The following is a 20172-nucleotide window of genomic DNA, read 5'->3' as shown; positions in this document are numbered from 1 at the left end:
TTCGCATCTTTGATTTCAAATTGTGGCGATAGGCCATTTAGCCAATGGGCTCATGGCTCCTGTATAACCTCCATCTACCCATCCTTCCCCTATATCTCTTAATATCTTTGGTTAAGAAATATTGATCAGCCATAGATTTCAAACAAATAATGGGTCTGGCTTCAATCGCCGTTGGTGGACGAGTTCCAAACATTTATCATCATCTGGTGTGTCCGAATTAGAATCAGCTTTATTGTCACCTAATTTCATTCCTGACTCTAAGCGTTGAATCCCTACAGTGTGGAAGCAGGCCATTTGGCCCATTGAGTCCACACTGACCTTCCAAAGCCCATCCTCCAAGCAATTTCCCATGGCCAATCTATCCTAACCTGCACATCTTTGGACTGTGGAGGGAAACTGGAGCACCCGGAGGAAACCCACACAGACACGGAGGGGGGAAGGGAGAGAATGTGCAAACTCCACACAGTCGCCTGAGGGAGGGATCGAACCCAGGTCTCTGGCGCCATGAGGCAGCAGTGCTAACTACTGAGCCACCGTGCTGCCCTACCCATGAGTCATAGAGTCCCTAACCAGGGGAAATAGGAGGGAGGGTAACTATTTGCTCTCCTTAACATAGCGAAAACTTTAATCAAATCACCCCGTAATCCTGTCAAGTCCAGTTTGTTTCATTTAACTTTCTAAGTTAACCCTTGGGGTTTAGCTGTCAGATATCTAACTCGCCAACAAGGCAAACCTAACCATTTTCCCTTGATGTTCAGTGGTATCACTGGCCGAATCCCGCCCCCCCCCCCCCCGTTAACTTGTTGGTTACCATTGACCAGACCCTGACCTGGATTGGCCACATCAATACTGTGGCTTCAACAGCAAGTCAGAGGCTAGGAATACTACAGCGAGTAACTCCCCTCCTGACTCCCCACAGCCTGTCCACCATCTACAAGGCCCGAGTCAGGAGTGTGATGGAAAAGCCACGCTTAAGTTCAACTTTAAAAGCACCCTCTTCTCTCATGTAGCCCTCCCCGGCTGCTGCTTTCAGAGATTGTTGGGGGAGCGCTTTATAAAACTGGAAGGGGACTCTCAGTTGCCGGCTATCTACTCTCGTGTTGAAAAGAGACTTGGGGAAAACCAGTTCGGTCCCCGCAAAAGCCCTTTGCTTTCTTGTTAAAACAAAAGCGCGTTTTCCGATTCCAGTCCTGACCATCAGCCTTTCTTTAGGAAGGTTGGTGGGGTGAAAGAAAAATAAATAACGGTCAATGGTGACAAAGGAACTGAGCACCGCAGTGGTGGCCCAAGCAGCATCTGCACTCTGACAGTCCACCACATGATGGCAGTGTTGGCACAGATGCATTGACACAGCGAGTGCCCGTGCACGAACACAAACAGAGGGAGAGAGTCAGGAGAGGACAGAGAGAGAGAGAGAGGCAGAGAAAGAAAGAGAGGAAATGAAAGCGATAAGTCAAGAGAGACAACGCAGCAGAGACACAAAGGAGAGAATTGAGAGCAGACATTATCCATTTGGGAGGCAGTACCATAGAATCATGGGACTGATCCATTCACAGAAGGGACTCTGTTGGAAGAGGGGAGGAAACTCACTTACACAGACACTGTGGTCTTAATGCTTTTTTCTTTAAGCCAGTCACTATCCAATACTTGAATCATAGAACAATTCAGCACAGAAGGTGGCTGCCTTTTTTCCATTCTATCACAGCTGGCTCCGAGACAGAACAAATGAATAAATCCCTCTCTTCCCCAACAGCCCTGCGTAGCTTCTTCCTCACATGTGGTTCCGAATTTCCTTTCAAAAACTGCGATTGAATCTGCCACCACCACCCTTTCATGGGTGGAATCCCGTGCCCTCTTCCTGGTGGGTACGGTGGTGGTGAGGCAGTGTATTGAGCAGGAAGGGGAATCCCGTGCCCTCTTCCTGGTGGGTACGGTGGTGGTGAGGCAGGGTATTGAGCAGGAAGGGGAATCTCGTGCCCTCTCCCTGGTGGGTACGGTGGTGGTGAGGCAGTGTATTGAGCAGGAAGGGGAATCCCGTGCCCTCTTCCTGGTGGGTACGGTGGTGGTGAGGCAGTGTATTGAGCAGGAAGGGGAATCCCGTGCCCTCTTCCTGGTGGGTACGGTGGTGGTGAGGCAGGGTATTGAGCAGGAAGGGGAATCCCGTGCCCTCTTCCTGGTGGGTACGGTGGTGGTGAGGCAGGGTATTGAGCAGGAAGGGGAATCCCGTGCCCTCTTCCTGGTGGGTACGGTGGTGGTGAGGCAGTGTATTGAGCAGGAAGGGGAATCCCGTGCCCTCTCCCTGGTGGGTACGGTGGTGGTGAGGCAGCGTATTGAGCAGGAAGGGGAATCCCGTGCCCTCTTCCTGGTGGGTACGGTGGTGGTGAGGCAGCGTATTGAGCAGGAAGGGGAATCCCGTGCCCTCTCCCTGGTGGGTACGGTGGTGGTGAGGCAGCGTATTGAGCAGGAAGGGGAATCCCGTGCCCTCTTCCTGGTGGGTACGGTGGTGGTGAGGCAGCGTATTGAGCAGGAAGGGGAATCCCGTGCCCTCTTCCTGGTGGGTACGGTGGTGGTGGGGTAATTAATCCACCACAAAGGCTCTGAGCAGGAGCTCCATCACTTTCCCTCCTCCACCCCCATCAAATCCACAGTGAGAAGCCTCCTGGCCCAAGTTCCCTCCCCACCACTGACTGAGGTTCTTAAATGAGCAAACAAAACCCTTTCTTTTCTAGAAGACCATAAGACACAGGAACAGAGGTAGGTCATTCAGTCTATCAAATCTGCTCCACCCTTCAATGAGATCACGGTTGAACTGATCATCCTCAACCCCACTTTCCTGCCTTTGATACATCCATGATTCCCTTCCTGATTAAAAATCTGTCTGTCTCAGCCTTGAATAATGAGCCAGCCTCGACAGCCCTCTGTGGTAAAGAGTTCCACAGATTCACTCCCCTCAGAGAGAAGAAATTCCTCCCCATCCCTGCCCCCTTATTCTGGGATGATGCCCTATGGTCCGAGAATTTCCCACAAGGGGAAACAACCATTCCCCATCTCCCCTCTGTCAAGCCCCCCCCTAAAAATCTTATATGTTTCAATACGGTCACCTCTCATTCTTTTATATCCCAATGAGTACAGGCCCAGTCTCTCATAAAAGAAACCCCTCCATAACTGGAATCAACACAGCCAAGCTTCTCTGGACAGCCTCTGACGTCAGTATGCTTTTCCTTAGATAAGGGACCTATGTCACAAAGCTGGTCCCTAAGGATACTGTGTCCTTGATTTTTCTCAGAGGGATCATAAACCGGCCGGGCTCCAAAACGTCTGGGTTGGTACAGAGATGAAAGGGTTTCCTGAGAGGCCCTTTTGTTTATACGTACACAGATGAGACTTTAGGCCACAGGTCTCGTGTTTTCGAAGTCACCTGTGTCATGAAAGGGGAGCGGTCAGTCCTGAAAACTGAAGTCTTGTTTGAGTCAGTTCAGCAGTGGAGCTGTGTGTGAAACAGGCTGCTCTCTCTCCTTCTGCCCTTCGAACTTTGACCTATAAGCCTCTGTTTCAGTTTTACTGTGTTTAAGGGAGTTTACTTATTGCATGTATTTTCCAGAACAGCATAATTAAGTCTAGTTTGGACAGACTGAGTTCCGTGGGTATTCTATATTCTATTCTTTGCGTTTCATTCCATAATTCTGTGAATAAATTTTTGTCTGTTTTACAACCTGGTAGTCAACCTCGCTAACTTACTCTGGGTAATTTTCACTGTCCGCTTATCGAAAGAAATTGCAAAGTTATGGTCTGGACTGTCTGCTTCAGGACGTTTAGAGTGACCTGGCCTAGTCGATAACACCCAAAACTGTTCACGGTATTCCAACTGTGGTCTGACTGGTGCATTGCATTGTTAGATTAGATTACTGACAGTGTGGAAACAGGCCCTTCGGCCCAACAAGTCCACACCGACCCGCCGAAGAGCAACCCACCCAGACCCATTCCCCTACACTTACCCCTTCACCCAACACTACGGGCAATTTAGCATGGCCAATTCACCCTAACTGGCACATTTTGGACTGTGGGAGGAAACCGGAGCACCCGGAGGAAACCCACGCAGACACGGGGAGAATGTGCAAACTCCACACAGACAGTTGGCTGAGGTGGGAATTGAACGCGGGTCTCTGGCGCTGTGAGGCAGCAGTGCTATCCACTGTGCCAACGTGCCACCCTTTTTTTTAGATTAGATTAGATTTCCTACAGTGTGGAAACAGGCCCTTTAGCCCAACAAGTCCACACCGACCCTCCAAAGAGTAACCCACCCAGACCCATTCCCCTACATTTACCCCTTCACCTAATTGTTGCAGCAAACATCTCTGTTTTTATACTCTATTCCCTTGGAAATGAAGGTCAACATTCTAATTGCTGTCCCTATTACCCACTGAACTTGGATACCAGCTTGTTGTGAGTTTGGCAGGAGGATCTCCAATTCCTTTTGTGGTGCAGCTTTCCACAGTCTTTCTCCATTTAAGTAATATTCAACAACTTCTCATAAACTCAGCAATGCACTCAGTTCTGCCATTCAAGTCATTAAATAATTGCAACCCCAACACTGACCCTTGCGGTGCTACACTTGTTCCTAGCTCCTGTTCCCACAAAGCCCCCCACCGTCAGCCTTCTAAGAGTTGGCCAATCCTCTATCCATTAGGAGAAAGTGAGGACTGCAGATGCTGGAGATCAGAGTCGAGAGTGCTGGAAAAGCACAGCAGGTCAGGCAGCATCCAAGGAGCAGGGGAATCAACGTTTCAGGCATAAGCCAGGAATCCTGATGAGGGGCTTATGCCCAAAACATTGACTCTCCTGATCCTCGGATGCTGCCTGACCTGCTGTGCTTTTCCAGCACCGCACTCTCGAATCCTTGAATTAATATCCCCACCCAACACCATGGGCACTTATCATATTGTCTGAAGTGCTGTACCTTATCAAGTGCCTTTTGGAAATCCAAATATATTGCTGTCTGGGGCTGATTAATCGATCTTGCACCTCTATTCCACAAGATGAAAAGTCAGACAGTTCGAAAATGTCAGAGAGTGCGGTCCCAGGCACTCAGTGGGAATCAAATTCCCCGTTGCCGTTGGAAACGGGGAGCCTGACTGCTCACTCTGAAGGCTTGTCAGGATTCACTGCTTTAGAGTTTTTGAAGCCTCCTGGGGTGGGTGGGGGGGGAGAAGGCTTTGTGAAAACTCCAGATGAACCAGTCGCTGTAGGACATTCGCAAAAATTCGGCGCTTCATTTCGATTCCAGGCTGCTTTTAAGTCGCTCCATGCCTAATCAACTGCATCCAATTTCAAAAGATTTCATATTTTCAGGATGCGGGCCTGTTCAGCTGTCTACTGCTGGCAGAAATGGCTGTGCTGAACTTGCCTGTCTTTGCTTGACATGCATTGACATAGCGCCGCTAACAAACCACCAGGCACAAATCAGACAAGATTTGACCCTATTACCAAGCCACATGGACAGAGAGTTCGGCTTTAAGGAATAGTTTAAATAAAAGAACAAAGTCTAGGTAGATAGGGTTAGGGACAGACTTTCAGAGGTGGCTGTTAGCAATTTAATTTGATTTGCTTTATTATTGTCACATGCACCGAGATACAGTGAAAAGTATTGTTTTGCGTACTGTCCAGGCAAGTCAGTGCATCAGGGTGATAGAACAGATTGGAGCATCACAGCTACAGAGAAGGTGCAGAGAAAGATTAACTCTAATGTATGAGAGGTCCGTTCAGAAGTCTAATAACAGCAGGGAAGAAGCTGTTCTTGAATCTGTTAGTCTGTGTGTATCTTCTGCCCAATGGAAGAGATGATAACCGGGGTGGGAGGGGTCTTTGATGATGTTGGCTGCCTTCCCGTGGCAGTGGGAAGTGTAGATGGAGCCAATGGATGGAAGGTTGGTTTGTGTGATGGACTGGGCTGTGTTCACAACTCTCTGTAGTTTGTTACAGTCCTGGGCAGAGCAGTTGCCGTCCCAAGCCGTGTAACATCCTGATGAGATTATTTCTGTGGTACATCTGTAAAATGGTTGAGCGCTTAAAACCAGGGACACTTAAGAAACCAGAATCAGAGGACTACAGAAATCTGGGTGGGTTATTATTTTTTCCACAGTGTTGTTTCTTCCATTTCCTGCTTTGCAAAGTGCTGGGACACGACTTCTCCCAGGTCAGCAGGTTTTGCTACAATCTGAAACACCAGCCAGGGAGAGAAATGGAGGTCTTTCAGGGGCCTTAGGTAGAGAGCGTCAGTCATAATGCAAGCTCTTATAGTTCATTTTTGACCATGCACTGAAAATGCAGCTTTGTAAGTCAGTGAAAAATGCCTTGTTTTTCAAAAATGTGACTCTTTAGGATCTTCAAGATAATTGAATCAAATGGACCGTTAAAATCAGATGTGCGGCAGCTGCACAGCAGTTCATCGTGAGCTGTGATACACACACACACACACAGACACACAGATACACACACACACACACAGACACACAGATACACAGGCACACAGAGACACACACACACAGACTCCCACACCCCCACTCACACACACACTCTCACACACACAGACACACATGCACACATACACACAGACAGACACATATACACACAGAGACACACATACACACACACACACACACACACATTCCCCCACTCACACACACAGACACCCACACACACACTCTCACACACACAGACACACATACACACACACAGACATACACACACATGCATAGACACAGACAGACACAGATGCACACGCACACACGCAGACACACACACAGACACACAGAGACATACACACAGACACAGACACACACACACCCGCGCATACACACACACACACACACACACGGACACACACACACGGACACACATGAGCACACACAGATACATACACACACAGCACTCCCCCTTCCCTCTGTGTTCTGGATTCTCCAGCCAGTGGTGGTGGGGGGTGGGGACAATCTCTCAGCTTCGGCCCCATTGAGATCCTCCAGAATCATCTCTGTTTCACTGAGATTCCTTCTCATTCTTCTAAACTCCAGAGAATATCTATTACCCTGATGTCCTTCTGTGATTTGTCTGGACAGCACACCAGACAATAGTTTTCACTGTATCACAGCACACAGGACGATCATAAATCAATGTACTCAGCCTTTCATGGTGGGATAACCCTCTCATCCCAGGGACTAGTACCCTGGCCCTTCGCTGGACCACTCCACTTCTCCTTTCTCAGTGCTCCCGCCTGGAGACAGCTCCTGAATCTACGCAGCCAGAAGAGGAAGCGAACAGGGTGCTGTTGGCACCTACCTGACCCAGGCTGTTGGCATTCCAGCCTTCAGAATCATCTGCTGCCACCCTCCGCCCCACCAAGAGTCGGGCTTGCTGTGGCGACATGAGCTTTTGCATGCACCTCTTTAACAATGGAGCGACACGGTGGCTCAGTGGTTAGCACCCACCGCGCAGGTTCGATTCCAGCCTCAGGCGACTGTCTATGTGGAGTTTGCACATTCTCCCCGTGTCTGTGTGGGTTGCTCCGGTTTCCTCCCACAGCCCAAAAGTGTGTAGGTTAGGGTGGATTGGCCGTGCTAAATTGTCCCATAGTGCCCAGGGATGTGCAGGTTAGGGTGGATTGGCCGTGCTAAATTGTCCCATAGTGTTCAGGGATGTGCAGGTTAGGGTGGATTGGCCGTGCTAAATTGCCCATAGTGTTCAGGGATGTGCAGGTTAGGGTGGATTGGCCGTGCTAAATTGCCCATAGTGTTCAGGGATGTACAGGTTAGGGTGGATTGGCCATGCTAAATTGTCCCATAGTGTTCAGGGATGTGCAGGTTGGGGTGGATTGGCCATGCTAAATTGCCCATAGTGTTCAGGGATGCGCAGGTTAGGGTGGATTGGCCGTGCTAAATTGTCCCATAGTGTTCAGGGATGTACAGGTTAGGGTGGATTGGCCATGCTAAATTGCCCATAGTGTTCAGGGATGTGTAGGTTAGGGTGGATTGGCCGTGCTAAATTGTCCCGTAGTGTCCAGGGATGTGCAGGTTAGGGTGGATTGGCCATGCTAAATTGCCCATAGTGTTCAGGGATGCGCAGGTTAGGGTGGATTGGCCGTGCTAAATTGTCCCGTAGTGTTCAGGGATGCGCAGGTTAGGTGCATTAGTCAGGGGTAAGAGTAGAGTAATGGGGAACGGGTTTGGGCGGATACTCTTCGAAAGATTGGTGTGGAATTGTTGGACCAAAGGGCCTGTTCCCACACTGTAGGGATTCTCTATGTTCTTGCAGACACATGCACACTGCAGTCAGAAACCCCCGGTAGGAATCCTTGGGGCGCTGATTAACCTTCCCGTGGCCCGATTCACCAGGAATCTCCCCTTCACTCAGGGGGGTGTTTTGGAGAGCTTGGCTGGACGTTAGATAGCTGGTTATTGAACTCATCTCCCATCGAGCCCTGAAGTGAGATTTGAACCCCCTGATGCTGACTTGGACTTTTCCCCACTGCGCCACAAAACCCTCCCTTCGGGGCAAACGCGTCCTCGGATATGAAGACCAAAGCTACTCAGTCTTCCAGATGTGGTCCCACCTGAAGTCCAATCACATTGCGATAAAGACCTGTTTAGCCTCTGGTTCCATACTGTTCCATGAGCTTCTCCCAGGGGCGACCAGCGAGTCACCCAACACGCAAAGAGACCCTTCAGCCCAACCTGTCCATGCTGACCACATTTCCCCACCTTAACTGGTCCCATTTGCCTGCGTTTGGTCCCTATCCCTCTCAACCTTTCCGATTCATGTACCTATCCAAATGTTTTTTAACTGTTCCGGCACCTACCGCTCCCTCAGGCAGTTCAGTCCCACCCAAACAAACCACCTTCTATCTGAAACATTGGTATTGGACACTGAGGAAGGCTATCTAAGATGACAGAGGAAACTTGATCAGATGCGCGCATGGGCCGAGGAGTGGCAGATGGAGTTTAATTTAGATAAATGCGAGGTGTTGCATTTTGGGAAAAACAAACAAAAAAGGAACAGACCTTTTAAAAGTGGGGCCCTGGGTAGTGTTGGTGGAACAGAGAGAGCTAGTGGGAGAAAGGGAGGGGTGCAGATGCTGGAGATCAGAGTCGAGAGTGTGGTGCTGGAAAAGCGCAGCAGGTCAGGCAGCATCTGAGGAGCAGGAGCCCTTCCTGACGAAGGGCTTATGCCCGAAACGTCAATTCTCCTGCTCCTCGAGAGAGAGAGAGAGAGAGAGAGAGAGAGAGGCCGAGTGGTCAAGCATATACATAGTTGTTTGAAAGATGCATCACATGCAAACAGGGTGGTTAAGAAGGCATTTAGGACAGTTGCCTTCATTGCACAGACCATTGAGTATTAGAAGTCATCATGTTGGGGTTATACAGGACATTGGTGAGGCCTCTTCTGGAATACTGTGTCCAGTTCTGATCGCCCTGTTATAGGAAGGATATTATTAACCTGGAGTGGGTTCAGAAGAGATTTACCAGGAGGTAGCTGGAGGTTTTGAGTTATAAGGAGAGGCTGACTTTTTTTTCACTGGAGCGTCGGAGGTTACGAGGTGACCTTATAAAATCATGAGGGAGAGAGGCAAGGTGAACAGCAAAGACCATTTCTCTCGGGGTGGGGTGAGTTCAAAACGAGGGGGCATAGTTTTGAGGCGAGAGGACAAAGATTTAAAAGGGATCGTGTTCTTGATAAGCTACCATGAAAGGTTTTAAAATGACCTGGAGATGGCTGCTGAGTATGTTACCAACATCGGTCACTTTGTAGGCAGTGCAGGCCAGCGAACTGGTGTACAAAGCTGTGCGCTGAGGAAGGGTCCCTCCACCTGAAGCTGTTAACTCTGATATTCCTTCCCCACAGGAGGTTTTCCAGCAAATCCTGTCATTGTTTCTTTTGACAATGCTGTCGTCCCTCTCTCCAAGCATCGGGTTTACCCTCCGTTCCCAATGTGAAGCTGTAAGCACACTGCAAAGACTGAAACGTGGTTTCCGATGGCCGGCAGTGATGAGAGCATCTCCCACGCTGCCTGGGAAGCAACAAAATGTGTCGCTCGAATCCCCGGTGTGGCCTTCTATGCAGACGGAGCAGCATGGTCAGCAGGAAATCTCTCGCGGGGAACTTTCAGCATTGCACACTGTTTGATAAAGATGTCTTTCAGTCATCCTGATCAGGGTGGAGGCTGGAGGATAATGGACGTTCCTTATGAGCGACAATGGTGACCTGATACCACTGGGAAAGAGCAATGCTTTTGCACTCGAAACCTAGAGCTTTTGGATTGGGGCCTTTGCCTCAGTAAAGCCTTTGTTCAATCCCCAGCCTCGAATCCTGGCAGGGCGTGAATCAATGGAAGAAATTCGCGCCAAATTCCGCATTAAATTGTTCGTCTCACTCAGAGAGATGAAAAGTGAGGCAAATGATACGTTTTTCATCCTGGAAGCTGAATTTGCACTGAATACTCCTAATCTAATGATTTTTTTTCATGGCAATACGGTGGCTCAGTGGTTAGCACTGCTGCCTCACAGCACCAGGGACCCAGGTTCGATTCCAGCTTCGGGCGACTGTCTGTGTGGAGTTCTCCCCGTGTCTGCGTGGGTTTTCCCGGGTGCTCCAGTTTCCTCCCACAGTCCAAAGATGTGCAGGTTAGGGTGGATTGGCCATGCTGAATTGCCTATAGAGTTCAGGGATATGTAGGCTAGGTGCATTAGTCAAGGGCAAATATAGAATAATGGGGTAGGAGAATGGGTCTGGATGGGCTGAAGGGCCTGTTTCCACACTGTAGAGATTCTATATGCAAGTTAGGGTGGTATGACCATGACACAGTGTCCATAGTGTTCAGGGATATGTAGGTTAGGTAAGTTGACCAAGGGAAACGTATGGTGATGTGATAGGGGTGTGTATCGGGGTGGGATGCTCTTCAGAGGGTCAGTATGGACTTGATGGGCTGAATGGCCTGCTTCCACACTGCAGGGTTTCAAGCACAATAGCCACGCTCCCCCTGTCAGGGTGGGGTGAAGATGGCCATGTTGTGTTGGTTTTCCCGAAACGCAAATGGACAGTGAATTTATTGGCCGTTGGAGCCCTTCTCCATCCCTCTGTTGCCCCTGGACTCGACTATCCTAACACACTCCTACCTGGTCTCCCACCTTCTCCTCTCTGTTAACATGAGCTCATCCATAACTCTGCTCTTCATTGCACCAGCTCCCATTCTCCCCTCACCCCTTTCGCTCACTGGCCCCCACCGGCTCCCAGTCAAACTTTCCTCCGCGATTTCAAAGGGCCCTCAGGCAGCTCACGGTCTCCTCCAGCCCCAGCAATGTCCGGGATTTCTGCTGTCCTCCAATCCCGACCTCCTGTCTATCCACCGCCAACGAAGGCCGCGCTCTTGATAGCTGGGGCCCGGAAACTCTGGAATGCCTCTGCCTTTTCATTGCCATCGAGGTGCTAGATAAATACAGGTTGTTGTTGTGGCACTCATTGCCCACACTGGCTCCCCCCACCTCTCCGCAAATGGTTAAACTAGGAGGACTGGAAGCAAATTGTGGCATGCAATATGAGCTTAATTGAAAAGGAGAACAAACAACCATTAGCTTCGCCAACCTCCCCAGCTGAGGTGATGATCTGATAGCTTACAGGGTCCTCTCTAGAATTGAATCAATATCCATCAATATGAAGACACTTTCCTCCCTTCACACACACACCATAACTCAACATGTTATCTGCTTATGCAGGCCTGAGAGCGTTCATAAATAACAGCCTTCCTCTCTGTTTCAAACTTGGAGCTAATTTCCAAACTTGTATCAGAGGTGAACAGTCTCCATAAAAACAGTCACAATCCCTCTTGCCTTGAAGTGTAATAATAAGCTGTTTATCCAGAGAAATCTCTGAATGACAAATGCGTTCCCTTCTGTTTGACGCGTGGCCATATGCGCAGCTTGATCGATGGGCCTAGTTCGACAAGAGGCCTCCTCCACTCCACTCTAGGCAGCCTCTAAGCGCACAATGGCTTATGCAGCAAAAAAAGTCCCCGTAATAATTGAGCTGGGAATTGGTGAACAACATTAATTAGCCCTTTCCTGCTTGCCATTTGACATTGCTGCTGGATTTGCAATACAAACATCAGGGATGGTCGTCAACTGTCAGGTCCTAGGGAGTGTTGCTGAACAAAGAGACCTTGGGGTGCAGGTTCATAGCTCCTTGAAAGTGGAGTCGCAGGTAGATAGGATAGTGAAGAAGGCGTTTGGTATGCTTTCCTTTATTGGTCAGAGTATTGAGTACAGAAGTTGGGAGGTCATGTTACAGCTGTACAGGACATTGGTGAGGCCACTGTTGGAATATTGTGTGCAATTCTGGTCTCCTTCCTATCGGAAAGCTGTTGTGAAACTTGAAAGGGTTCAGGAAAGATTTACAAGGATGTTGCCAGGGTTGGAGAATTTGAGCTGTAGGGAGAGGCTGAACAGGCTGGGGCTGTTTTCCCTGGAGCATCAGAGGCTGAGGGGTGACCTTATAGAGGTTTACAAAATTATGAGGAGCATGGACAGGATAAATAGACAAAGTCTTTTCCCTGGGGATTGGGGAGTCCAGAACTAGAGGGCATAGGTTGAGAGTGAGGGGGGAAAAATATAAAAGGGACCTAAGGGGCAACTTTTTCACTTAGAGGGTGGTACGTGTATGGAATGAGCTGTCAGAGGAAGTGGTGGAGGCTGGTACAATTACAACATTTAAGAGGCATTTGGATGGGTATATGAATAGGAAGGGTTTGGAGGGATATGGGCTGGGTGCTGGCAGGTGGGACTAGATTGGGTTGGGATGTCTGGTCGGCATGGACGGGTTGGACTGAAGGGTCTGTTTCCGTGCTATACATCTCTATGACTCTTTAACTGCGCAGTCCATGTTGGACCTGGGATATCCTGGGTAGTGAGCCATAGTGTAAAGGTGCCCGTGCTGGACTGGTCAGAAGTCACAGAACGCCAAGTTACTGCCTGACAGGTTCATTTCAAATCACAAGCTCTCGGAGCGCTACTCCTTCCTCAGGCACCGTGATGCATTCGGTCCTCCTTGTCTTGCAGAGGGCCATTGTCACAGTGCATTAGTTAGGGGTAAATATAGAACAATGGGGTAGGGGAATGCATCTGGGTGGGTTACTCTTTAGAGGGTCAGTATGGACTGGATGGGCCGAAGGGTTTGTTTCTACACTGTAGGAGGTTCTATATGCAGGTTAGGGTGGAATGGCCATGACACAGTGTCCATAGTGTTCAGGGATGTGTAGATTCGGTGAGTTAGCCATGGGAAACGTAGGGTGACGTGGTCGTGGTGTGTGTCGGGGTTGGACGTTCAGTGGTGCTGAAATGTCTCCCTCGGACAGGCAGTCCTACAGCTGTACAGCACGGAAACAGACCCTTCGGCCCAACTACCTCCGGGCTGACCCAATCTAATCCCGTTAGCCAGCACCCGGCCCCCATATCCCTCCAAACCCTTCCTGTTCATACACACAATTCCGGTCTCCCTGCTGTAGGAAGGATGTCGTTCAGTTGGACAGGGCGCAGAAAGGATTGACAGGGATGTTAGCGATACTGGAAGGTTTGAGTTATAACAGGAGCATGGGTGAGATGGTACCTTTCACTCTCTCGAGCATAGGACGCTGATATTATAGAGGTTTATAAAATCACGAGGGGTGTGGATAAGGTGAATAGTCAAGGGTGTTTTCCCCTGGGGTAGGGGAGTCCAGCGTTAGAGGGCATAGGTTTAGGGTGAAAGGGAAAACAGTGAAAAGAGAGGGAATCTGAAAGTGATGACCCCGCATGGATTAGGCTACCTTTAGCTGGGGCTCCTGTTGCACGGTGGCAGTGTCCCTACCTGTGAGCCAGGAGGCCCAGCTTTAAGTCCCACCTCGGCTACTTTTCATTCAAAGCTGCAAACCCTGACATCAGCTGCACCTGAGATTGGCAGCTAGAGGGGGAAAGTGCTTGGAGAAAGGGGGGAACTGATAAAGTGGCAATGCTGAGGGGGTGGGCAACGACAGAAGTGTGAACAAATTCAGTTACTCATCCACCAGGCAGTAGCGTAAAACAGAGGTTCAAATGCCCAAGCATGTGGTGACCCTCCCCCTGGAAAGGGCAATGCTGATGTGCCAAGTTACAGCTGCACTATGTCCAACAGCTGCAATTACGGACATTAGCAAAGAGCAGATTCCCCCACTTATCTACAGACAGCTCCCTCGAGTCCCACTGCCTCTGTACCTGGAGAGCGGAATCTCCCCAGTGACCAGCCAGCACTGATGGATGGTGGAAATGAAATTCGCAAGTTGGCACTGACACAATTTGCCATCTTTCACTGACAGGGTGCTGCGCGACGACAGAAAATAATCAGGTCAGCTCCAATTAGCAGAAACATTCACAGAAACAAAGGGCACGCAAACTCACAGAGCTTATCACTTCAGAGGTGCAACTTTGGTAATCTGTAGGTTTCCAACAGACAAAGCAATAGGCCGAGGAATTACAGGTGATCATGGAGAGGGTCACAGGGATGGGAGTGTAATATTTACAGAGAGCTCCTGGGATAGGAGGGTAATATCTACATGGGGTCACTGGGATGGGAGTTTAATATTTACAGGGGTCACTGGGATGAGACTGTAATATTTACAGGGGGTCACTGGGGTGGGAGGGTAATGTTTACAGGGGGTCACTGGGATGGGAGGGTAATATTTACAGAAAGTCACTGTGATGGGAGTGTAATATTTACAGGGGATCACGGGGATGGGAGTGTAATATTTACAGAGAGTCACGGGGATGGGAGTGTAATATTTACAGGGGGTCACTGTGTTGGGAGTGTAATATTTACAAAGGGTCATTGAGATGGGAGGGTAATATTTACAGCAAGTCACTGGGATGGGAGGATAATATTTACAAAGGGTCACTGGGCTGGGAGTGTAATATTTACAAGGGGTCACTGGGATAGGATGGTAATATTTACAGGTGTCACTGAGATGGGACAGTAATATTTAGAGAGAGTCACTGGGATTGGAGTATTGTATTTCCAGGTGTCACTGGGATGGTAGGGTAATATTTCCAGAGAGTCACTTGGATGGGACTGTAATATTTACAGACAGTCACTGGGATGGAGTGCAATATTTACAGAGGGTCACTGGGATGGGAGGGTAATGTTTATAGAGAGCCAGTGGGATTGGAGGGTAATATTTGCAGTTGTCACTGGGGTGGGAGGGTAATGTTTACAGAGAGTCACTGGAATGGGAGTTTAATATTTACAGGGGTCACTGGGACGGGAGTGTAATATTTACAGAGGGTCACTGGGATGGGGGGTAGTGTTTACAGAGAGTCACTGGGATGGGAGGGTAATGTTCACAGAGAGTCACTGAAATGGGAGTGTATTATTTACAGGGGTCACTGGGATGGGAGGATAATATTTACAGGGGGGTCACTGGTATGGTAGTGTCGTATTTCCAGGTGTCACTGGGATGGGACTGTAATATTTACGGACAGTCACTGCGATGGGAGTGTAATATTTACAGACAGTCACTGCGATGGGAGGGTAATATTTACAAAGGGTCATGGGGATGGGAGGGTCATATTTACAGTGGGTCTCTGTGATGGGAGTGTAATATTTACTGAGAGTCACTGGGATTGGATGGTAATATTTACAGATGTCACTGCGATGGGAAGGTAATATTTACAAAGGGTCTCTGTGATGGGAGTGTAATATTTACAGAGGGTCTCTGTGATGGGAGGGTAATGTTTACAGAGGGTCTCTGTGATGGGAGGGTAATGTTTACAGAGAGTCACTGGGATGGGAGGGTAATGTTTACAGAGAGTCACTGGGATGGGAGGGTAATGTTTACAGGGGGTCACTGGGATGGGAGTGTAATATTTACAGGGGGTCACTGGGATGGGAGGGTAATGTTTACAGGGGGTCACTGTGATGGGAGTGTAATATTTACAGAGAGTCACTGTGATGGGAGGGTAATATTTACAGGGGGTCACTGGGATGGGAGGGTAATATTTACAGGGGGTCACTGGGATGGGAGGGTAATATTTACAGGGGGTCACTGGGGTGGAAGTGTAATATTTACAGAGAGTCACTGCGATGGGAGGGTAATGTTTACAGAGGGTCACCGGACCAGAAGGCTGTGAATGCCCTCCTGCCAGTTTGTTGATGCCTGTGAACACCCTTGCTGGTGTCTCCTGTGAAAACCTCGAGAAGTGTTGCTCCCTCCACAGTCTCAGCAGCGTCTGGTTTGGGCCTGCTGTGTCGTAGGTCTGTAATCTGGCCTGAGTTTATTGCCTTGATGTTATTACAGACATCTATAACTCCTCAAGTCAACATGTTGGACCTGATGTCTGTGAGAATCCCGCTGAAACATCAGGCTATTTAATGGGAAATGCTGGCTCCCTTTCTCGCTCCTGACAGTCCTGCATAAATCAATGAGCTCTACGCCACTATATGCCGGCATTGGGATTTGTATTCACTCGCTGTATTCAATTCATACACCAGATTTTAATAAACGACCGTACAAGCGTGTACTGTTTTTGAAGTGGCCTGTGAAATGTCAAACATGGCTAAATATTTCTTAAAAGATATTAACGTGTCAGGTGATCTGCTATCTTGCTTCCAACAATACACAAGATGGTTTTGAAAAATGCATTCTGCGCAAATCTTCATAAATGAAATGTCAAAATACCACATCCAATGGCATATCAAAGTCCAGGGCAAGTTCATGTCACCAAAACTGCCTGTGGCAAACAGAAGCTCTCAACAGGTTTGAACCCAATGTCAAACATTCAATCGCAATGAAGCCGACCATCAGCACCAAGAATTCTCACTCCATGCATCCGATAGTTTCACCAACCATCAGTCATTAATCCCTTCCCATGAATACTCAAGTTCTGGTCAATATTGTGTAAAAGTCAGCCCCTGGCACGTTGTATATGCCCACGACTTCGACCTCATTCCTCAGGGAACGCATACATGATAGAGGCGGGTATTTTCCCAATCAAAAGTAAACATGCTGTCATTCAGAAACCACAACAGAAGCCGCTGGAGAAGCTCAGCAGGTCTGGGCAGCATCTGTGACAATAGATAATAATAATAGGTGCAGGAGTAGGCCATTCAGCCCTTCGAGCCTGCACCGCCATTCAATATGATCATGGCTGATCATTCCTAATCAGTATCCGCTCCCTGCCTTATCTCCATAACCCTTGATCCCACTATCTTTGAGAGCTCTATCCAACTCTTTCTGAAATGAATCCAGAGACTGGGCCTCCACTGCCCTCTGGGGCAGAGCATTCCACACAGTCACCACTCTCTGGGTGAAGAAGTTTCTCCTCATCTCTGTCCTAAAGGGTCTACCCGCTGTTTTTAAGCTGTGGAGAGGAATCAGAGTCGACCTGAAACGTTCCACTCTGACTTCTCTCCACCGATGCTGCCAGACCTGCTGAGCTTTTCCAGCAATTTCTGTTGTGATAGTTTCCGAATCAAGGAGGTGGGACTTGAACCCTGGTCTCCCAGCCCACCTCTTTCCTTGTTTCTCGGTATCTTTGAATCAGCCCTGTTCTGGTACGTTGCTGCATCTCTGGTGTAGGTTGGGCATGAATGCAAGCTCCTTGACTTGTAGAGGTTGGGCCACTACCACTGGCACTGCCAGTGTGCCAACTTGATCGAGTCACTCAGTAGCACACCGCTGAAGGAAGCTGCCCGCATGCTTGGCTCGTTCTCAGGTTGCCTTTGCCGGTGCAGTTAGCAGGAAGTCTCCGAGGTGGCAGTCTGCGATAGGGAAGCAATGGGAGGTCTTCCCTCCCTTCTCTTTGACTAAAAAACGTCATTTTCAAGACCCAACGTTCACCCGACTGTGGAGAGGAGATGTCCTTTGAACTCGCTCTGAGCTCAGGATGGACTTATTATGGTGCAGTGTCCAGATAATTCTCCTCTCTGCATGGAATCTCGAAAATAATCAGGGATTTTCCATAATTTCCATGAGTTGGCCCCACACTGAACTCTACCAGACCTCTTATTTCAATGCATTAGTAACCCAGCAACAAAGAGAAAGCCTGTTTAACATTCAATGAGATCATGGATGATACCTGACCTAACACCAAATACTGACCATCTCTTAATATCCATTGTTACTGAATGTCTACCAGTGTCTAGAACAATGAGGGTTGGGTGGGGATCTCATAGAAACATATAAAATCCTGATGGGACTGGACAGGCTAGATGTAGGAAGGATGTTCCTGATGGTGGGCAAGTCTAGAACTAGGGATCACACTAACAATGAGGGATAAGCCATTCAGAACCGAAATGAGGAAGAATTTCTTTGCTCAGAGATTTGTGAACCTGTGGAATTCTCTCCCACGGAAAGCTGTTGGGGTAGGTTTGTTTTGATATATTCAAAAGGGAGGTGGATGTGGCCCTTGCAGCTAAAGGGATCAAAAGATATGGAGAGAAAGTGGGAGTGGGATATGGAGGTCGCATGATCAGTCACGATCCTATTGAATGGTGGGGCAGGCTCGAAGGGCCGAATGGCCTCCTCCCACTTCGATTTTGTATGTTGCTAGGTAATCCCAGGTTTCACATTTACAAACGATCGAGCGACAACTGCCATCTGGAGAAGCACGTTCGCAACTTTTCCCAGTCTGTGTGTCGGAATATTTCCGAGTCTCGCTCCTGCAAGATCTGGCTCTCTGTTTTCCACTTCACCTACTCACCCGAGACATCCCAAGCTCGCGAAAATAATTTCCCTCCACCCACCTTACTTCTTCCCCTTAATGTATTTAAAACTTTCATCAAATCATCCCTCAGCCTTATAATTTCCAGGGAATACAATTCAAGCTTGTGTAATGTCCACTTGTCATGAAATCTTTGTAATGGTAACAAACTGAATTTTCTTCAAGGCTTTATTATCCTTCTTTAGGTCTGGTGCCCAGAACTGCTGACATTTGCCTGTGTATGGTCAAACCAGGGTTTTGGGCTTCTCCCGTATGACATCATTTCTACCACAGTTTATTCCAGACCCTTGGATATGAAGCCTTTTTAAATACCTCTTGGCTATCTATCAAGACAAGGGCAGCAGATACATGGGAACACCACCTCCTGCAAGTTCCCCTCCAAACCACTTCCCATTCTGACTTGGAAATACATTGAAGAGGGAGATGGCAGGGTGACACTAGGCACACGAGATGGCCGCTGAGCCATCAGTTGACCAACTTGACACACAAGATGGCCGCTGGATCACAATATAGAGAGAAACAGCAGAGTAGATACAGACACTGTCTGGGGCCACCAGAATGCCAGCACAATGCACTCACAACCTAGTTGATTAGTTTAAGGCGGGTGAGGGAGAGAATACACATGAGTAACATACACTGCCCGCTGAAGTGTCTGGGTCCAGCCAGTACCTCTTATAGAAATGCTAACAGCTTGATACAGACTCAATACAAAGTGCTAATAGCCAGGGCTGCAGTAATCATCCATCTCAGGAAGAGTGATTAGCGCCGGTTACTACAACAACGGATATCCGCTCAGACATTGAAACTGACAATGACTGCGCTGAAACTGACAACAACCACACAGGAATTAACCAAAGCTGTATCAAAACAATCAACGATTCGGCAATGATTACCATAAACAAACCATGTTACAAAGACAATAATCTCATCACTGACCTATTGTATCACAAGATGTATAAAAGTTTCTTGACATGTGCTCCAGGTCGAGAGAAGACTCACTGCTGACCGCTGTGCTGTTGGTGTCACTCTCTCCCCGGAGCCCTGGTATTTCCTTGGACAATAAACTCTGGCGTTGAACCCTGATTCTGACTCTGAGACTGGTGATTTCCCCCCCACAACAACATCGCTGTTCCGTCAGTGTCGCTGGGTCAAAATCCTGGAACTCGCTTCCTGACAGCGAGCAGCAAAACAAAGGCAAACTACTGTAGATGCTGCAAACCTGCAATAAAAACAGAAAACTGCTGGAGAAACTCAGCAGGTCTGGCAGCACCTATGGAGAGAGAAACAGAGTTAGCAAGTGGTGGTCGGTGGGAGGGCTGGAAAAAGATGTTTCTTTGCTGATGACGTAGAGAGGTCACAGTCTTAGGATAAAGGGGTTAGCAAATTATAAACAGAGATGAGGAGA

At 48.6% G+C, this 20172-nt stretch overlaps 1 protein-coding gene across 2 annotated transcripts in view; it reads right to left on the bottom strand.

Annotated features, from left to right (window-relative positions):
- asic1b (acid-sensing (proton-gated) ion channel 1b) overlaps window positions 1–20172 on the bottom strand; it is a 912521-nt gene that overhangs the window by 431677 nt on the left and 460672 nt on the right. The gene's annotated exons all lie outside the window — the stretch shown is intronic.

This window comes from Hemiscyllium ocellatum, chromosome X (assembly GCF_020745735.1).
Source record: "Hemiscyllium ocellatum isolate sHemOce1 chromosome X, sHemOce1.pat.X.cur, whole genome shotgun sequence".
Lineage (NCBI taxonomy): Eukaryota > Metazoa > Chordata > Chondrichthyes > Orectolobiformes > Hemiscylliidae > Hemiscyllium > Hemiscyllium ocellatum.
This window is presented reverse-complemented; position numbering and strand designations above follow the sequence as displayed.